Genomic DNA, 21339 nt, shown 5'->3' with positions numbered 1-21339 from the left:
CGTCACGGTGCCCCACCCCCCGGTTAGCGTCAACAAATCAAAGGTCTGTGCACTCAGTGTGCCACAAATCGTTTGATATGCGCACTCGGTCGCTTCCGATGTTTTGATTTCCAGTGTGCACGTTATGATGTACGAGGCTGTTCGGCGGCGTTGCTGAGCTACGGCACACATGCATCAGCTGGCTTCAGTAGTAGGCTTTGTGCATTTGTAATGCTTTGCGGTGTTTGCGTAAGTTCTGCAGCATTTACTTCTGTTGACTGTTTTTATTTATGCTCATCATATTTTTGTCGCTTTATTGCAGTTTTATTTCCCCCAGCTGAGAGGAAACTCAACTCTGCAAGAATGCAAGAGTAGCCTGAAAGAATTCTACTTTCATCATCCAAATGTAACTTGTCAAGTCAACTTCAAAGTGACTACAATTCGACGAATCCTTATGCCGGTAAGTTTTGCAAAGTAATTTTATTTTCTACTAGCAAACGGTGAAACTGCCGGAAGCGTTCTGGAAATTGTTCTAAAGGATGGTTAAAGTTTTCCTTCCGTTTTGGTATTCTTTTTTTTTAGGTTTGGTTTGGATGAAACGAAAGCAACGATGCTTAAATGAAGGTAACCTCTTATTAGTTTTTGTGTGATTGTGCTACGGGGTGGACCTTTTAGCTTGAACTTCTAACGGCTGTAAGTTTGCTTCTGTCTTGTGTTGTGCTACATTTTTATTAAAAGCTTTCGTTTTAATCATTACCTTACGCTTTCGGCTTCGGGACACAGCCAGGAGCATTTTTTGTTCAAGCAAACAATGCCAGCCTCAAAAATAGCAAATATGATAAAAAAAGGGAATAACTCAAAGTGTTGCTTGGTGTAATTACTTTTTCATGTACGTTACATTTTCCGTCACAATCGGATTCTTTCGCTTTTATTCTACAAACCACCAGGCGCATCCATTAGCCGGCAGCGTTTCAGCGTGCTTTTCCCACTTTTGAAAGCCACTTTCAAACACCCAAGTAAAAACTCGCACCAAAAACAAAGCAAAAGCTTACAAAAGCTGATGGATTGATTGGGTGTTTTTTTTTGTCTTTTTTTCTTTTTTCGCAGCATTAAGCGGATAAATGATGGAGAGAAAAAAAAATCAATTCTGATGGGAAATAAAATGCCCCCGGCCCCGGTGTGGTTCTGGAAAGTAGAAGCTGCGATTTCGTGAGCGTTTGATTTTAATTGAAAGCATCAAATTTCATACAATGCATGGGTGTGTGTGTGTGTGAGTGCCATGGACAGGTGGTAGTGATTGAAAGACGGCAAAAAAGTTGTGAAATTGGCTCCATAGTGTGTTATTAAGAACAGATTTCAACGCTACAGTTGATGATATAGTAATGCATCAGCCAAATGGTTGAATTTTAAAATTTTTAAGATACTAGTTAAGGCCCGGTAAAATCTACCGGATGTCCTCAAATTTCGAATTATTTTCAAACTCTACACGTTCAGTGTCAACAACCATAACTCAAACACCTATTTGTTCTTATTTGTTCTTACAGATGTGTTAACCTTGTAACTTCCTGGACAGTTCTTACTGTACATTGCACAACCGTTAAATATCGATGATGCTACTTTTGAGCCATACTGATGTAAATCTTAAATCTTAAATAACCTTTAAAAACCAAGTCACGCCATTTTGTATTTTTTTTAACTGGTGTTAAAAATTAAGGCTATTTGTTACGCACGTAAAGTACCAATGAATCTTATTTACTAACACTTGTAAGTAATAACAATGATAATCATGATTGGTGAGTTTTATGGCCATTTTGATAAAATAGAAGGTTCTGTAGCTGCATTCCTACTTATTTTCAATCGAACTGATACGTTCCATGCCTCTGTTGACACAAATGTATAATTTTTAATTAAAATTAAAAAATAATTGATTATTATTTTTTAGTTATCGGCGTGATTTTTTGGAAAGCATAGCTAAGTAGTAACCTCTACAACGTGTTAATTGAATAACGTATTGATGTGCAGTGGATTAAAAAATTAGGGTGCAGCTAACACATATACAACATGTTTAGATCCAATCCCAATTGCGTACTTAAAAACATACAATTTTCGAAATGCTCACTTCTGCTTCAATCCATTTTGTGTTTTTTGTGCCCATAAATGTAAGAGTGAACTACAAAAATATGATATCGCACATGGTTCGAATTCCATTTCTACTCTTTTTTTCGACTTATGTTTCATACGTTAGGTAATAAGTAATAGATGCTTGGATTGATTAGATTGATGAGATTTTCAATGTAAATTTTCCCGGTCTTAAATTTCAAAAAGGTCATTTCCAAAACCGCCGTCAAAATTTTATTTTATTATCCTGAAACTGGTTTTGAAGTATTGAATGGAATTGGTATTTGTGTATGAGACAATTGTTATTGTTGTGCAAAACATCAAATTTCAACAGTGAACATATTCCCTCACATTACTATTTACGGTGTAGTTCTAATATTCCAATCTATACTGTTATAGAAAAGAATGGTTCAACACTGTTATAGCCTTTCCAGATCAATTAACTAAATTCACGATTACTGGCAAACTACTTTAATTGCTCTTGAAGCCCCACATCTTTCAGATTTTGCTTTTAATTTGACATGTCCTTAATTATAACGTGGTTGTTCTTAATCAGCACCATAGTACGGTGATAGCATCACATGGTAGATATCGCCATCATTCTTGATAGATACAGTCAGAATCTTTTCAGCCCTCTTGGGCACGTTACAGTAAGCATAGTTTAATTGTGGATCGTTCTGCAGTTGATGCTGATCCGGCTAAATGCAGTGCGCACGGTTGTCTCACCTAACGCGCAGTATGTTGCAGCCATGTTGCTCAATGAACCATCTCTCCCTTTAGTGCTTTGTTCCGGAAGGACATCCTGAAATAAGGAGTTCTTCCCACCCGCGAGCAAATCGTTACAAATTCAATTTTAATTTTCAAGCCATCAATACTCCCGCCGCTTCCTCGCTCGAAATTTCAGCAAGGTTTTTTAGCATATCGGCGCTTAGGGTCTCTCGCTTACCTCTGCTTCTTATTGTCATGCGTTTTCCTTGTCCCGACTCAGCCTATAATGCGGAGTAGTAGATTTGAGGGTGTAGTAGATTTGGGGCGGTTCCGTGGTACGTGGTCGTCAACTCGAACGACTCAATAACATGCCCGTCATGGGTTCAAGCCCAGAATGGACAGACCGCCCGCAGCAAGGATTGAATATCCGGCCACGTGATAATGAATTAAGTCTCGAAAGCCTGTATAGGCCGGCATGTCCGCGTAGGACGTTACGACAAATAGGAGAAGATTTGAGGGAGTGTACATGTTCGACGTCCTGGGTATAGTAACCCGTTTTACAGGATATTATATACCACACTTATCTGCTGATGACGACGGTGTATGTAGTATTTGAGGTGCTTAAGCACCAATAATGAGTATGGTTGGCTTTATGAATGATTGAAATAATTGGAATATCAACCATTTCACAATTAAGCTATTTTGCATGGTTTTCAAATATGTTTTTTTTAAATATAGCCTTGATTATCTTGATTTATAATGGGAAGTGGAATGAGATGGGCCATCATCAGGTGGCTAATTTGCATCTTTAATTATTTAAAGAATTGTTCATTATATCCAATACCATGTAATTTCAAATCGATTTATCCAAACAAAAAATCTAAGTAACCATTACCCGCAACATCCGCGGGCTAGCAATAGTGCTTGGAGCAAGTCCTTTCGCAGCAACGCGCGTTGCTAAGAGAGCTCTGCTCTCACCGCTTTCTTTCTCTCTTGCTGAATGTTTACTCTCACGTCATTGCGGCGATTTTCGATTTTATATATAGTGAGAAGAAGATTTAAGATAAAAAAAAACCATCCTATTTAGGTGCTCTATATCGTTCCTGTGTCCAACAACACTACAAAACTATAAATCACCAAAACAGTAACACTCAAAACGGATGCAGCAATTACAATGAACATCCCACTTGGTGTACACCCCGCTGCAAATAATGCATTGCACCGCGGCTGAGGTGTGACTTATGGTGCGATAAAGCCAGCAACACGCCGGACAGAATGATTTAGTGCGTTTATGTACGGTCATTTGGTTTTAGTGTGGTGCCCACCACTAAATCGGACAGAACAAAAGCTAAACTTTCAGGTTCAACAGTAACAAAAAACGGCCTAATCAATTGAGTGGAGTCGAGTCGATATTGTGTGGACCAAACTGGAGCCTGCGTGTGTGTGTTGCTCGACTTTATCGCGCCCGAAGAATAATAACCAAAAAAAAAAAAGCGCCACAGTAATCCAGCCAAAATGGCTTGCCTGTTGTTATTTGTGTGTCCTGTCTGTCCGTTTGCAATATTTTTCATTGCAGCTTTTATTGCAGCAGTTGATTTCGGATCGAGGGGGGGCGCCCACTTTGGTACTTTTTCGATGTACTTTTGAGTGTACAAAAACGGTGGCCCCACAGTCAGCCCACCCAGCCCAAATGGTTGCCGAGTATCTATCATATTTTGTGTTGAAGGCGGACGGAGGGCGACCATCGACCAAGATCAAGCTGAACAGGGGCAGCAGCGTTGGAGACGTGCTGTGCCTGCATGTGCCCCGTCTATCTGTCTATCTGATGCTGTCGGATGCTATTTTGTTGGCAATTGGGACAAAATATCCCTCCCCATCCTGAAAAAGCCACTTAGAGCCGTCCGGTGTACAACGTCAGCAGTAAGCAAAGTACCATAGTAACAGTATTGCTGCTTCTGCTGCTGTTCGTGCTGGTGCACGTGAGTGATATCGGGGTACTATTCCGCGCGAATCAAAAGCAAAGCAAAAAAAAGGGATTTTATTTTTATGTTGACTCGCACGTTTTGTAGCATCCCCACGCAGAACGGATGGGAACGGGGCCAAACCTACGCTACAGTTTCTTTTTCTGCATTGTGTCATACGTGTGTACATGTGATTTTATGTTTCGTTGCGCACCCGTCCAAAAAACGGCGCGCGCGAGTTGGGCGTTTGTGTACCATATCAAGCTGCTTACCCCAAAAACAGGGAAGCAGGGCAGAATGGGAGGGAAATTTATAGTTTTTCCGAGACTCCCCTGGATTCAGGAGCAGCAGCAGCGTCGACCCACGGACGGTGTTATTATTATGAATGCAACACGCCAAACTTTTCGACTGGGATGGTGCAATGTGCAATGCAATGGCTTTTATTTTATTTGCGTTTTTGTTACGGAGTAAACGTCCCCGTTAGTTCCCGTACTAAAAAAAAACACAGTATTAAAACATCACGGATAGGCGAGACGCAACCAAAACCAAAAAAAGGGAACGACGACTGATGACGAATGCCATTAATTTTTGGCTAGCAGCTCGTAAAATTTGAACAGTTCATGTGCGCGCACGGTTCGTTTGCAACAGTAGTACCATCATCATCATCATCACTATCATCATCATCATCATCGGTGTGATCATGGTTATAAACATTAAATCTTTGTTGGTGTAGTCGGTTTTTGAGATCCGGAGTTGTCCTCTGAAGACTCTTTCGGCACAACGTGTATTACATGCAAGCGAACCCAACACACAGCATAGAAGGATTGTAGGTAGATTGTGGCAATGTGTGCATGTGCGCAGCATTTCAGCTGCAAAAGCACGTTTCGTGAAAATGGCCACGTCCCCGGCAGGGTACGGGTGGTTTTCATTAGACCGCCGGAGAACTTTCGACCGCGAACTGCTCACATGGGAGTTGGTGGTTATTGAGGTATTTTCGCTGCCTGTTGGCTTGCTGCTTGTGGTGTATTAGCTTTGTTGTATGTCGGTGTGTGTGTATGGGTGTATGGTTTTATTTGCTGTTGCATTGTTTTACTAATGTTTTGATGCTGTAAAAATAGCATGTTATATGGATTGCTTTTTTTAAAGCAAATAATGATTTTATGAAGATTGTACTTTGAGTAGTAAAAGTAGCAATTAATCTGAAAGCGTTTGCAAACAGTGTGTTTTTTCGTTGAAATTTTAGCCTTTTTCGTTTTTTTACAGTGTCCTCCCATGACCCGTATTTGTTTTTCGTTCCCACAATTTATAGACATCGTCTCATTGAAAATACAATACAAAAGTTGGAGAACCATACTAAAGTTGCGTCTTCTCTGACCCGAGTCTCTCTTTCAAAGAGCACACGGACTATGTCATCAACAAGGTCAACAATAGTCTTGGTTATATTTGTCGCATGTCCACAGAAATTCGCGATCCTTTTTGTCTTAAGTCCCTTTATTGTTGTTGGGTCCGTTCCGTACTAGAGTATGCCTGTGTCATCTGGTCTCCTGTCCAAGTATCTCTGCTCCAAAGGATTGAGAGGATCCAGAGACGTTTTACGAGGATCGTATTTCGTAGGTCGCTGGGTCATCACTCTATTCCGCTTCCTTCGTATGACGATAGATGCACTTTACTAGGCCTTGCCAAGTTGGAGCACCGCCTCTCGGTCGCTCAGGCTTCTTTCGTTGCTGGCATATTGCTTAATACGATTGATACTCCTTCCCTTCTATCGCGCTTACATTTGTATGCACCTTGTCGCACCTTACGTTATCGTTTTCGTCTCCAGTTACCTATATGTCGTACACGTTTTGCTCGCCATGAGCCTTTTGTAAGAGCTATGTCGTCTTTTAATAGTACTTCAGATCTGTTCGATTTCAACCTATCCTATCCTGTCTACCGATCCCGTCTTCGCTCCTTTTGCGTACCATAAACTCCTTCCAACTCCTTTTTGAATAATTTTATACTATATTCAGTAAGCACTATTGCTGTAACCCAACGTGGCCGAGCGATTAATAAAATAAAATTAAAAAAAAAAAATAAAAAAAATAAAGTTCAATGATTTGTTTCTTGCCTTCTGGCCAATTCAAAAAGCTCATCTTAAAGAAAAATTCTACCTTGGAGAGAGAACACCTCATACGACAAATTAACAGTAGTTCAGTCATTTATGATAGTGAGACATGTTCTCTGGCCTTTTACAAAGGGCAATGGGGCCATCCCGTTACTTAGTGACTGAAAAATCTATTATTTTATGAAATGTGTCCACATTTTTTCTAAATTCTTAGGATTTCATAACGAAACTCATATCTTTGTTAACGTTCTAAATGACCACATAACAACGCAATTATTAGTTTTTGTAACATAATTGTTATCAATTGATATTGTTTTATTAAAATGTATTGTCTTTTGACCATATTTATGTATTCTAAAGTGTTTTTTACAATAATACCATTATAGGTACGCAAAATAGGAATGTTCTTATAGTGGTCTTAGTTATAAAATCAATAAAAACATAACATTTTAGATTTTTTCGACGATAATTTTGACATGTCGCACTGCTTTAATTAAAATAAGCAGCAGAAATGAGTTTTCTGTAAGTAATTTACCAAACAAAGGCCAAAATTCGCTGATCTGGCTGAGTGAAAAATCGACTTCAAATCAAGCTTTCTCTTCCGAGAGTGGTTGTACGACAGGTGTTATACAGTACTTTAGTCAATATTTTAATCAACCGAATTCATACATTTTTTACGATCAAATTATGTAAGATATCTAAATTATGGCAGTAATCCTAGCTATTCATACGAAAACAGCTTCAAAACTAAGTTCCATTGATATTATACACTGTTTCTGATGCATCTTTGTTTACCATCACTATAGGAACACAATATGACGACTATAGGAACCATACCACCATTATAGGTACAACGAAGCAGTCACTAAAGTATGTATTTTTTTCGTAAAATTGATGTGTTTCATGGTAACAATGGTTGTATTTGCAAAGATAAAACATATTCCAATTGCTATGTGTTAAAATATTCATGAATTTACCTTCCTGATACTTAGAATCCATTAAAACACATTTGTACCACTACAAATTGCACCACTATTGATACCCTAATATGTAAAGCCCTCCAGATGTGTGGAAATCGATTTTTATAATTTTTAGAATTTTTTCCCTTGATGCTCAGCCTTAGAGCATGTTTCAGTATGCTATCGTCAAGGTAAGGGAATATTTAGATTGAAAATGGATAAATTGAGGCAATTCAGTAGTAGTTTTAATTTAAAAAAATGCCCAATTAAACAGAATTACTGTCGTTTTGTTCCACTCCATAACACCGTTCCACTCAATTCATGTGGTCCAAAACTTTCATTTTATTTTCAAATAAATTGAAACTAAAGTGCCAAACTCGAAATCGCACGCGTCCAAAAACCACCTCCAATCTGTACCATAATGCTTAATGTACCATCATCGCCCCTATTACACCACCCCAAAAGTCTTGTTTACACGGCACAGCACCACAACTCTGGCCGACGTGTGCACGTAGCTTCGATAAAGTGTAATTTCCCGGTTTTAAAGGGCAATTAACAAGCCGTTACTTCCCAACCGCCCGAGCGAGGAAGGAAGATTTTCTCCACCACTAGCTTTAGTTAGCTTCGATGAAAGAAGCCGCCAAGAAATTGTCCCAGCTTAAGACTGATTTCAGGCGACGACGGTGACGACGACGACGAAAAACACGAAATATTGCATCGTTTGCGGTGTGTGTGTGTGTGTGTGTGTTCACGAGCGCCCTCTTATTTCCGTCCCATTTCCTGCACTTTGAACGCTGATCGAGTCCGCTCGGTCGAGTGTCGCCTGTTTAGTCGTCTTATCGACCCGGAATGTTCTAATATTTTGTAGCGGTGATCGCTTTTTACGACGACACTTGGGGCGCTTCAGGGGGTCCCCTGGTCTGCTGCGCATCAAAAACAAACCGACCGAAGAAATGATGAGGCCATCGGTTTTTCGGATGCAAAACAGCGAAAAGCATCCGATACGATTTCCTTCTTCCAGCTGCTGGTGGCAAGCACCCGACCCGGGGAAATAATGTTTTATGTGCAAAAAGGTAAAACAAAATACCCAGCGTACGCAACGAGAGACACTGGCGACATTCGATGTTGCGCGAGACCACCATTAGTGTAATAAAAACAAAAAAGAACCGCCAGAGCGCACGCCATCCATCCAGCCCGGGGGGCGTTTTTGCGCTGGTTCGAGAAAGTCTCGTTTTAATGGGATCGTTTTTCGTGTTTTGGTGGAGAGATTTTGCGTTTGAAGGATTATGGCACTCTACTGAGGGAGAGAGCGAGTGAGAGATTTCAAAAGGGAGGACGATACAGGCACTTCAAGAGTGCTTTTTGTATGGAAATTGCTGAAGAAAAACAAGCCACGTGGCGGCATAAGATGGACTTGAGATGGTCTTTTGTGTCATGATGCTGCTTTTTGTTTTGTTGCTTGTAGGAACAAAAACATAGACATTGTTGGATAATTTTGTTGCAAAATTAACATAGCAACTGATTAAAAGTTAAGCTTCTCGCAAACAGTGCACGTGCTAAAGCTGGAGAAGCTTTTTTTAACACGCAATGTTAAATACATCAATTCATAACAGCATAAAGAGAGAGCGGAAAAAGGGTATTCTCTAATTAGTGTTCGAAGATGATACACTTTGCCCTTTATTTTGTGAACGGTTTGGCATGAAAGCAGGAACATAATAACATCCCGATGTTATTATCCCGATTTTCCCTCTAGCGCTCTCGTCTTACGCAAGCTTTGTGCCAAAAGCTAAGAACATCAACAGCTACAGCCAATAAAATGCTGCAGCCGTAAATAGACTCATTAAATTGTTGGCAACTACTAGCATCAAGCACCAAGTTCTCCAACAGAGAATCGATCGATCGATGCCACAACAAATGTGGTACTTCTTCGTGCTCAGCTGCCAAATGGTTACGGTTTTCCTTCCCGAGACAAAGTTCGGTTAAGTACCCGCAACGTGCAATACAAGAAGCGGGCAAATGCTAGCCAAAGAAAGCTTCAGATCCACAGCAACAACAACAACAACAAAAACCCAAAGGTCCTGCCCAAGCATTAGGTGGTTGGTGGCGATACAGTTTTCGGGTGGGCGTTAAGTGGTATTTTGTTTTTATTCGCAGCTGTATCTGTGCACTGTCTCGTGCGGCGGTTCCACCTTCCACACGTCCCACCAGAGGACGTCCCATTGTGTGTTTCAACCGTAATCGCCGTACAAGCAGCAGCAGCAGCAAAAAAAACCCACTTCGTCTCAACCATTCATCGAGGATTGGGTGCAATGAAGCGGAGATTTAGGATGCGTCCGGAAAGGATCCACACACTGTCTGTGTGTGTGTGTGCAAGCGTTTGTTTTCACGGTCGTTCTTTTATGACTCGCTACCAGTCTGGATTGGTGGTGGTGGTGGTAGCGGTGAGGTACGTTCAAACCACTTGACCGGAAGTGTGGCTTCTTTCGAATCGCATACTGTCCAACAGGTCAGGCGGGTGAAGCTGTGCAGCGCAGAGAACCGATTTACAAGAGTTGTGTGGACCGCAGCAGTAGCAGCAGCAGCAGTGCACAGCAAAAGGCAAACCGAGAGATGTTGGTCTCAACCCCCGTTCCGAACTGGAGTGGTGAAAAAGTCCTATTTTAACTGCACACACACACACACACACACACACACACACACACACACACACACGCTAGAACGTACTGCTTGCTCATCCTTCGAGGCTTTGAAACAAGCTTTCGGTGTTTTCGCTTCTCCTCGGAGGCTCTGGCTGGCCTCTGATCGTGTGCAGCAGGAATAAAGCGATCAATTCAACTAAGATAACATGATGCTCAATGGGAATGTTTCTCTGTGTCAGTGTGTGTGTGTGTGTTTGTGCTTGGATTGGTGTTTTTGGATCATGAATTTGGAAATCGCTTTCGAGGGTTTTTTTTTTGTTGGCTGTTGCCTTTTTGCGTCCATTCTGGATGGCATTTCATTCGGAATCGAAAACTATCATGTTCGGATGGGTGTGTGTGTGTGTGTGTTGACCGCAATCGTTGCCTTTCACAGTGCCAATCGATCGCGGTAAGCAGGTTTGAGGTTGGGGCGATTGAATTGCAGCCAAATTTTGTGTAAAATGAATGGAGCAGCACAAAAAAAGGTTCTGATTACGCAACAGAACTGCTATTTTGATTAATTTCAGTAGTTGAACATTAAAAAATCAAGTAATTGAAACGTTGTTATCTTACGCGATGCTAACATGGGCTTGAGCTACTCTGGGAACACAACAGAGCTTTTTGTTGCTTACTTACGTAGTATCGTCTGCAGCTGGTGATGCCCCAGGTGATAAATGGATGAGTATTGTACACTACCGTATCGCGTTCAATACTCATCCACACTACTACTTTATTTCTAAAAACCTTATGTGAAATCGTTTCAACGCAGTCTATACGAGTTTATAAACAACTAACCACAAATCTAGTCAGATTATGGCAATTTATACATTGCAGTGTTAAACATCTCAACACTTTTTGAAATATGGTAGAAAATGCCTTTAAAGTGCTGAAAGAAACAATGTTGTGCACCGCATCATAAACTGTCCTCTTTGATACTCTTTAATGAGATGAGATTAGCAGCAATACGCACTTCAAAACAATTTAATTTACTATCGAGTTTTGTATTTAGCTACTTCATTTAATTGCCTAGCGGGTATGGCAAACGTTCCTGTCACACTAGCTCAAAGGTCTCCGTATTAAACGCTTTCTTTTGAACCCTTCTGCAATGAACGCTAAGCTAACACAAAGCGCAAAGAACAATCCCTTCGCAACAATAGCAGCAGCAGCAGCAACAACAAAAACAAAAACCGTTTCTAAATCCACCATGGAAGAGAAACCATGTTTCACCGAAACATAAACTGTCAGCTCAACGTTCTCTAATATCATGGACACTGAGCGAGAAACGTCACCATCGTCAACGGTTTTTCGTTCGTTCGTCCGTCCGCCCGTCGTCGTTGTCATCGTCAACTGACGTGCCTCACATGCTCATGGGCAGAGCTGCACTTACAATGCATTGTTGCCGTTCCTTTCCTCTTCCCTACCTCCTGGTGGGTGTATCAGGTTTAGGAGAAAAAGATAAAAATGTCTAAAGCCATCAGGAGATTCCTTTCAGGAGCAGTTGAAGCGTCTGTGCAATATCGCGCTGCTGGTTTGAGTGATCGTCGCTTTTCCTCTTTTGCGACACTGTTTACGGAGGAATGTGTACCCTGTCTAGGAGCATATTTTGTACGTAAGAAAGGATAAAAGCAATCAAAACCAGACCAAGCAAACGCACTGAGACGTCACACGGCGCTGGTTAGAGGTTATAATAGGAAAAGAAGGGTTATAAATGTCAGACTGTCCGTTCATTAAAATCTGAACTAATGTGCTTTTGAAACAGTATTGCTGTGAAAGCAAACGACAGTAGAGGAGAAGATAAATGAGAATATTCCGCCAAATGTAAACCCACCCATGTAACAGGGTTTACTTTTCCATTTAATTAACATAAAACGCATAACGCAAACTGTACCGAGTTGACGGTGTACCAAAGGCAAAGAAGCGCTTGCCACAGCCAGCGTTTAATTATCGCGATCTTCGTCTCCGTTGGTGGCTGTGCTTTTGCTGTTGTCGTGGTTGTTGTTGCTGCTGCTGCTGCTGCTGCAAAGGTGTAAATTACAATCGCAAATTTCACACCTCCCTTACCTTACGGAGCGCCGTTACAAATACATCTCGTTCGCGTAATTAAAGGATTACAAGTTCGGCATCTTCAGCCCAGAGAGAGAGACGACACAGAGAGCGAGAGATAGAAAGAGTTTGACGTAGCATTGATGTTCTCGTCTTCACCTCTCTTTATTTGGAGGTTTGTTTGTCAAGCAGGGGGGACAAGCAGGTGCGATGGAAATTATTCAACCCGCTTAGATAACAAGAAGTACAGCCCCCAACCCCCTTAAAACCTGCATCTCCATTTCAAAGGAAGCTTTCCAGCATCCGAAAGGGGGGACAAAAACAATCTTTAACCCCGGCTTCAACACGTCAGGCTTTTGTGGCTGACTGGAGCTTTTGAAGTATGGACTGGTGTGTCTTTGCGCCTCCCTGTTGTAAATGAGTGGGTAAGCGTGTGAATCTCCATCCTTCATTGAAATGCTCCAAAGTGTGAATAAACAGACACAAACATACAGAGCGCGGGTGGTGTGAAATACGACGAGGACGTGCAGGAATCCTGAGCTCTTAACCGCTTATACACTTGCACAACACACTTTGTACGCAACAGCGTAATGCGATGCTGAGTTTTGCGATAACTCCTGGCGGAGGTGATGGTGTGGATTGCGCATTTGTTAACACACACACACACATACACTTAGTCTTTTGTCAAAACCTTGGTAAAGGACAAGCCCAGGCTACAAGGAAACGAGATACCCGCGGGAAGAGAAGGGACAAGGTTACGACTTCCGAAGGACGTAGCTCATAAATATCTTTTAATTAAAATGTAAAATAACAGTGCTCGTTTTGCACGACGCACTTTATGTGTCCCCTTTGTCGACTTGTGGGAGGTGTGTTGGTGTTTTGGTGTTTTGGTGTTTTGTTTTCGGTACCGATGTGCTTCCTTGCCTGTTTACCATTACCGGATGGGAAGCTACTGATACACACCACTCACTACCCTCTCTAGCTTGATTCTAGCGCCTGTATCGTAAATTGAATGGTCTTGAGAGGGAGGATTGGCCGGCCACTCGATCATTCCACGGCGCTAGGGCTCCCGAGGGAAGATAAAAGATTATGCTGCAGCTACCTACCTCTAACCCAAAGGGCAGAAGATCCTTTCTTAAAGCCTTGTCGTTAAGATGGACTTGGGCTGATAAGAGAAGAAGAAGAGCGTAACAGTTTAGTCCAACCAAGGAGGTTTGTTTTTGTAATGATGGGATTTACCGAAAAGAATGACACTGAGTGGTGCTTGGGAGAGAGTTAGATGTTGGTCATTTCCGTTGGATATATTTTTGTAATGGAAATGTATTTTGTTAACCGTTTTAGATACATACATAAACAGGACTCAGCAAAGATTCTCGGAGCGAGTTTTGGTCTGAGTCAGGAACAGAGTTGAACTCGCGTCGAGTAATATACCACACCAACCGTTTGGCACACGACTATGAAGTGTGCTTACTATGGCAACGTAAAAATCCCTTCTTAAAGTCCGTGCAAATATCAAAGCCCAATGCCCCACGAGGAGCATTAAAACGGAAAACAAGTGAACGAATTGCAGGTGAATAAAACAATTGAGGTAAGTAAGCTCATAAAATTAAAACACCACCTAATACTTCCTCAACCTTCTTTATTCTCTTCCTTAATCCCCCCCCCCCCCCCAAGCACCCAGGGGTTGAAAGTAAATCGTTTCGATATCGCTTTACATTTATCTCACACGCTTGTAAAAATTCAATTTCCATTCCTGCAGTTATGGAAAATTCAATTACTTGCGTGCCTTGATTCTTGCCCCATGCATCGCATCTTACCGGCGCATACTGCTGGCGGAGGAGCTGCATTACCCTTCGGATGATAATTCCGCAGACGTATTGGGGTGCCTAGGAAAGTGTCCCCTCGCTCGCTCCTGTCCTAGCCGTAGTGGTGTGTATACGTGCAGCTGCTTGCTTGGATGATGGTTAAAAGGTAAAACAAATAGAGAGAAGTTCGAGCACAGTGCAAAGCAGCATGGCAAGCAGCGCTGAGCACCACAGTGATGATAGTGCACAATTTATGGTAATAGTAACGACATAGCTGGTGCGTTAAGTGAAGCGTACGTAAATGGGCCGAGCGTGCAAGCGTTAGTCTTGCGTTTTTAGTATGCAAACGGAAAGCAGTTTCTTTTTTGTTTATTTTGCAGAAGAGGGAGGATCTTGGAGTTTCTGTTTTTTTGCCTCATAAAATATGAGCTGAGTTTTTTTTTCATTTAAATTTAATTGAGTTGTTGAATCAGCCATCTTCTTTGAGTCGTCACAGAAAAATGGGTGTATAAATAATGTAATGTTTAAAATCAATAATCAAATAACACAACATGTCCTCAATCCAAAAAAAGCCCTCTACTGATTGGAAAACGATTATGGAATGACTGTAGATTTCCAATCGACTGCTCAATTTCAAATTCAATTGCGAAATGGCATCTTTGCCATGCTGCCTCGTGTGCCTCGTGCAGGCCCTTCCCTTCTCTCACAGAAGCTTCAGATGACGGTAGATGACAATGGTCGTTTTATGGATTGAATTGGAATGATACTCGGAAATGAAGCTGGTGACATTCTTTGGCTCATATTTGTCCTCCCCGTTCTGGCTCGCAACCCATTTCTGCAGGGAAAACCCCTTTTTCGCAAATGGAAACCCCGGAAGCGGGAGCTGCAGACATTTATGACAGACAGGCTGGTATGTGTGTATGTGTGTGTAGTGGTGTAATCGAGGGTAAGAAAAAGGACTCTTCCCGCTATTCCACACCGCCACTCTGGTCTTCCCGTCACTCTATCAAAAGGTATGTGTGGCGATGGAAATGGTGGTGTAGTTAGTGAAATGGTAGATGCGGGAAAGACAATCCATTGCGCCCGGGCATTTATTAAAACCAACGACGAGAAAAGTCGACTTCCTGGTGTGGCGAAACAGGGCTGGCCACACATGCCTTACATTCTACATTGCATTCTGCTCCTCTCCTGCTGAAGCATGTGCCGGAATGTGGCAATAAAATGTGCATCCTAATTTCAAGTACCGCTCGAGTGCGGGAGTGACAGCTGCTAAGGGCGAGGAGCAATGAAGGAAGCAGGGCAGGGCTAGGCTGTAATAAAAGGTATGTAAAATTATTTCAAACCGGTTGATGTAGTCATGTTTGCTTTGGGGAACGGCATGTGGATATCATCTTTGTTTGAGGCTATGCTTCTACCAGTTCCAACTGTAGGTAGTGATAAGAAGCACCTCGCCACAGGGGCAGGTTGATAGGCCACGGGAGGCGTAGGTTGAAAAGTTTTCCGTCCGGGCCTGGGATGATCTGTCGTGTTACATTCTTTATCTTTACCGCCCATTTTTCGTCCGGCCAAATGGTACACCGTAACCTGTTCGACCGGAGGAGGAGTGAGGATAGGTTTGACAGACATGGATTATTGTACGGGGGCTTATATGTGGGAAATTCAATCCTTTGGAAATGTGTGCAGAGTTGCTATAAGTATAGCCGTTGCTCCTACCATCTGGCGATTCATTTGTTTGCTAGAAAGCATTTCCTGTTAACTATTCGAAAAATGTGTTCATTAAGGTTTCAAATTGGAATGTAAGATTCTGTTTTATATTATATAAAAGTACATAAAACTATGATACTTTGGAATATCAACATAAGAATGTTTGAATGTTGGTTTGACAGGCAATTTGGACTCTGTTTAGCACGGGCTAGTGATCTATTGGAAAGCCGTTCGTGCTCCTGCAAGGTAGTAGTAAGGACTGGCTCTTGAGCTACTTATAAATGAAAGCTTAGCAAGGCTGTATAAGATTGGCATGATTGCGTAGATCATTAAGCTGAGAAGAAGATGATACATGTCAATTTTAGTTCAAAGTTGAGTACACGCTCTATATGAAAGTATAGAAAGGTGCTGACGAGGTATTTCAATACAGAAGAGTTGTCATCATTGTAGAGCTTTGATGCCCCAGGCACGTCAGCATAATTACTCCAGGTAACATCGATTTTTAATGTCAAATTGTTATCCAAACAATGGTATGCCTTAGTACCACTGATGTGCTTGTGCCACAGAGTTGAATTGTGAAGCTTTTACCTATAATAATATTTTCATATTTTTTAGAGATTGAACCTTCATACCCATTAGGAATTCGTTCACAATAAGATCATTTCAATCTGCAGTAAGTTAAACAACTCTTTAAAGGTTTAACTCCGTACACGCTCACACGCTCAATATAGTTCCGAACGCTCCAAGCACTCTGTAAGCTTCACACCACCGCTTCACCAATGTTGTGATCGATGGACGCCATATAGAATCTACGTGTGCTTGTCGTAAGTTACAGCTCTCATATTGAACAGGCTCTGGCGCTCCATAAACGACACTTTTTAGCACTAATTGGCATTCAATGATCTAATGCTATTGAATGGCTTAACCAATAACTAGGCTCATTGTTGGAATAGTGCTCCAAATAAGTGACACATGCTCATGATCAAAATAACAACCTAAACCCTTCCGGGACATTCACATGCGCGCTCAGTTTATCTCTTACAAGCTTCTTTATTCGAAACTAACAACTTTGATTGCTGCTGCCACTTCAAGGCACCAAACAAACCGGCTGACTTTTCGCGTCATATAGATGCAAATGTGGGCAATCTACTTGAACGGACGAATCTATTTCCGTCGGTTCCAGTTCCGGGGTGCCCACCCATTCTGAGTAAAGTGTTTTTTCCAAACCTAACGCGCACACCCGTGACCCGGCGTCCTGGCAAGATGAACAGTCAAACCAAATCCAATTTGTAGCCTGTCTGGCGGTGGTGATAAGGGAGAAAGTTTTCCCCTTCCCTACACTCATCCGCCCTTTCATCCATCATGGCGGAAGGACGAATTTGTCTCATCGTTTCGGTGCGGAGGTGTCCATTTTGTCGGTTTGGCAAACGGCGTCAAAGGCAGCAGGCGAGGTGGTTCGGGTTAAGGTTGTTGTGTGGCTTGTGTGTGTGTGTGTGTGTTTGACCGATGGGGTTAGTATGACCGGCACCCAATTGTGCACCCATTCACACGAAGAAGGGAAGAAACTTCTTGCGGGGTTTTCCTCCCTTCTCTCTCTCTTTGTGTTTAATCGCATCAAACTCTCTCTTGCGCTCCCCACGTTTTGTATGTGCAAACCAGCGCACCACGGTGAAGGAAAAGTTTAACCGTATTAAACGCCAACTGGCAGAAGAATAGCCCCTTCATCATCGTCATCACCATCACGCTCCCCATCAATTGAGGCCGGTCTGTTGCCAATCATCCGTTACCATGCGCCTCCATTCAAAAGCTCATTAGACACTCACTAACGATCAAGCTCGCCCACACACACGAACGCACGTGTATGTGTGTTTGTTTTGTGGGATCATTCACCCCGTACCGTTGCCAGCAACGCAGCAACTTCCAAAACCTCCACTCCAAAAAACCACTGCAATTGGGTCAACAGTCATGCGAAGTTAATCTACATCGCTCGCTTTGGACCCGTCCGCTAGCCCAAATGAACCCCGTTTGGTGAAAGTTTTTCCACATCACACGCTGCGAAAAGGCTAAGGGTTCGGTTTGCAGGACAATTGCAGCGTGGGTCGGTACGGTTGCGCCGTGAAAATGAAGCATTATTTGCACCCCGATGAATACGACCATAATTTATAATTATTTCCTACTCATGACCGACCGACCCGACCGGGTTACCACCGAAAGCTTTCATCCGGTTCCGAATCATCTCGCTCGCAGTGTGCAAATCGGATCACGCAAGCGAAAGGCACTTGAATGAGGGTGAGAAGAAGGAGCTGCAATTGCATGTCAAAAATTTTTCGGCTTCCTGACTGGTGGCGGGGCCCGGTGCCTCGTAAATTTGAGGTTTGGTTCATCCTTTCGAGTAGCAGTGTGCACCCGTCAGAAAGCTTTGGGGTAAGTGCCATCCGGGAGGTTGTGGTGCCGTTGCGTGGAATGTGTGTATGTGTGATTAGAAAGTTTTAATAATGGGGAAATTAATTTAAACATCATCGAGAGGTGCGTTCCGGTTTGGTGTTTGGTGCAGTGACCGGATGGAAAGTAGAGGTTAGATGGATTTATTAAAACAAAAGTGATTGGCGGAAAGTCTTTGCTACATGTTTGTATTGTGAAGTGTGCACAGTTTTTAGGAAAGTATGAATAAATCAACATTTATAAGCATGTAAAGGGATTTTCATAAGCATATTTTTATTAAAATATAAAATAATAAACCGACCTGTGAAATCTGCACCCAACTGTCACGTAGGATGTACTCGTCCGCTTGTGTATGTGTGTATTTTTGTTTTTTTTTTTCGATTGTTACTTCAAGAATTCAGATTCATCTTCTGCCGTCTGGTGCCATACTCTTGCTATAAATCTAAACATTATTAAATTCCAACCACTGTTTGTCCGTGGTGGAAGCGCCACCGCCTGCTTATACTGTTGCAACCGTCGGTTGGTTGGTTTGGTCAACTTGACAGTACAGTAGTGTGCAGCAGCAGCAGCACCACCACCACCATGAACGAACAAACAACGTGGTGGGGTTTTCCACCACACCGAAGCAAGTGCAATTGATTGCCACTAGTGGATCAAACAAGGGCAGGGAGTAATAAAACTAATATAAAAATGTTGCGCCACACTTCTGCTGCTCGAGTGTGCTTGAGCACTCGCCCTGTTTGTGTGTGTGTGTGTCTCTCTCTCTCACTGCCAAGGAGTATAAAAGTGAGTTTACTGAAAAAAGGAGCACGAAATAGGTAGAAACAACGGTTGGTCTGTTGGATTTTACTTGGACACGGTTGGAGCAAAACTTCAACCCCGATCGGCAGTGAAGTCCTTTCAGCGCGGCGGGAAAGGATAGGATGAAAAGCGCAACAAAGTAATCCGTTGGCAAAACAAAGTTCACATTGGAAGGAGGCGGTTTTGACAGGGTTGTGAGTGGGTCCGTGTTTGCCGAGCCGTTGACGTTGAGCTGTCATTACCGATTTCTTTTGATTTATAGCGGTGCAAGGAGGTGGAAAACAAAACAAAACAAAAAAAAAAGGTTTCAGGACGGCAAAGCGAGAAGTAGGTCAGATGGAAGGGAAAGTTAGCTTGTTTCTGTTTTCATCTGTTCGACTTCCGGAAGGGCGCAGTGTAAGTAATGAAATGTTACTTTTTCCAATTATCTACCTTTATTTTACCTTTTTTGTATGGAGCTTAACATGACCCACTCTCTTCAATACTATCGGACAGGACAGGCGACATCTGACATAATTCAGACACATTTTAAAGCTCATCCTCACACCTGGCAGGAAGACAACGCTTCCGATGCGCCGTATCGGTCCCAAGATAAATTAACGTTGATTTTTGATGCAGCAGCAGCAGCAGTCGTCTTGGATGACTCCAGCGCAGATGTGGAACTTTAATGCTGCTGCAGAGACCGTCTACCGCAGCCGGAAGTTCCTCCCCACCATCCCAGGTAAGGGTAAATTTTAATTAATGGCACTCGGGAGAGATAGAGGATTAATTCACCCTAGACGTACAAGGGAAGACGCACGCTTCTTCATCACACGGTGCCACAGACGCTGAGCCCTCGTGAACCGAAGTGTAAATTAGTCAGGCAGCCTCGGGAGCAGCCCACACACTGGGGAGCTACTTTTACGACGGCCTGGGATCAACCGAACCTGCATCTGCACTGCATCTGGTTGCTCGCCCAACAAGATGTGCAGGGCAGTGTCCTTCGCTTTCGAGCGCTTTCTCTTTGCAATTGATTCATAATTTATCAATTCTAATCGACGCTCCTGGCTAGCAGCCTGGAAACCGGGCCGAGCAGGGTGAGTTTTCTTTGGCATGAACGTGCTGAATGGTCCCCTTCCGCTTCTAGTAAGAGTGTGAAATCCGGGTTTTCAGTTCTATCTTTGAAATCCTACCGCCATACCGATGGACATATATGGAGCAGGGCGTAAGAAGAGAACTCCGTTTTACCTATTCAAATGCCCCAAGAACACTTTATGCCCCAAGAACACCTTGTCCTTTCGGCCGGTAATTGTCTTCGAGTGAATGCGAGTCTAACGGAGTTTTGGGGAATGGGATAAAACGATGTGGTTTTGAGATGAGATTGTGCCTAAGATGGTGTGGATCTTATTTATTTAAGCAATACATTTAGCAAGACGAAGCATAGTTGGACTCGTTAGCTATCAAGGAGAGGGGAGCACATTAGTATGATCTTGAAATAATGAGCAAGGAGGCCTCTTCAAAGCGCGGGTACGTTCCTTGTGATTTATAATCTGCCTCATGTTCTGCTCGCAAGCAAATGCGAGCCGGATGTGGTTTCTGATGCTCTTCTCCTTAGCATTGAGATGATTTTTTAATCCGTAAGAAAGGACTATCTCGGACACACATCATCATCATCATCATCATCATCATAATACACACAAACACACACACACACACACACACACACACAATGTGGAGGACGTAGTGCCCAGAGTTCAGGAAAATCAATCAATTTCTCATCCAATTATTGGATTACGGGCTGCTGACTGCTTCGTACTTTTGATTGGTTTGTGCATAATTGATTCTGAGTCTTGATAGGCTATAAGACTATCGGTTCTTCCTCGCTGTATATCTTATGTTTGGTTTGAGATTCCCAGAGAAGCTTAAGGGCGGCACGCGCGTTAACGTTGGGTTAGCCTCGTTGGTGCCCGAGGTGAGCACCGAGGGATCAATATTTGCTTTGGATTTGTAAAACTTTACATCTACATCATCTAATCACTTTGATTTGAAGTTGGAGTA

This window comes from Anopheles coluzzii, chromosome 3 (genome assembly GCF_943734685.1).
Source record: "Anopheles coluzzii chromosome 3, AcolN3, whole genome shotgun sequence".
Lineage (NCBI taxonomy): Eukaryota > Metazoa > Arthropoda > Insecta > Diptera > Culicidae > Anopheles > Anopheles coluzzii.
The sequence above is the reverse complement of the archived record's forward strand: the minus strand, read 5'-3'. Positions refer to the sequence as shown.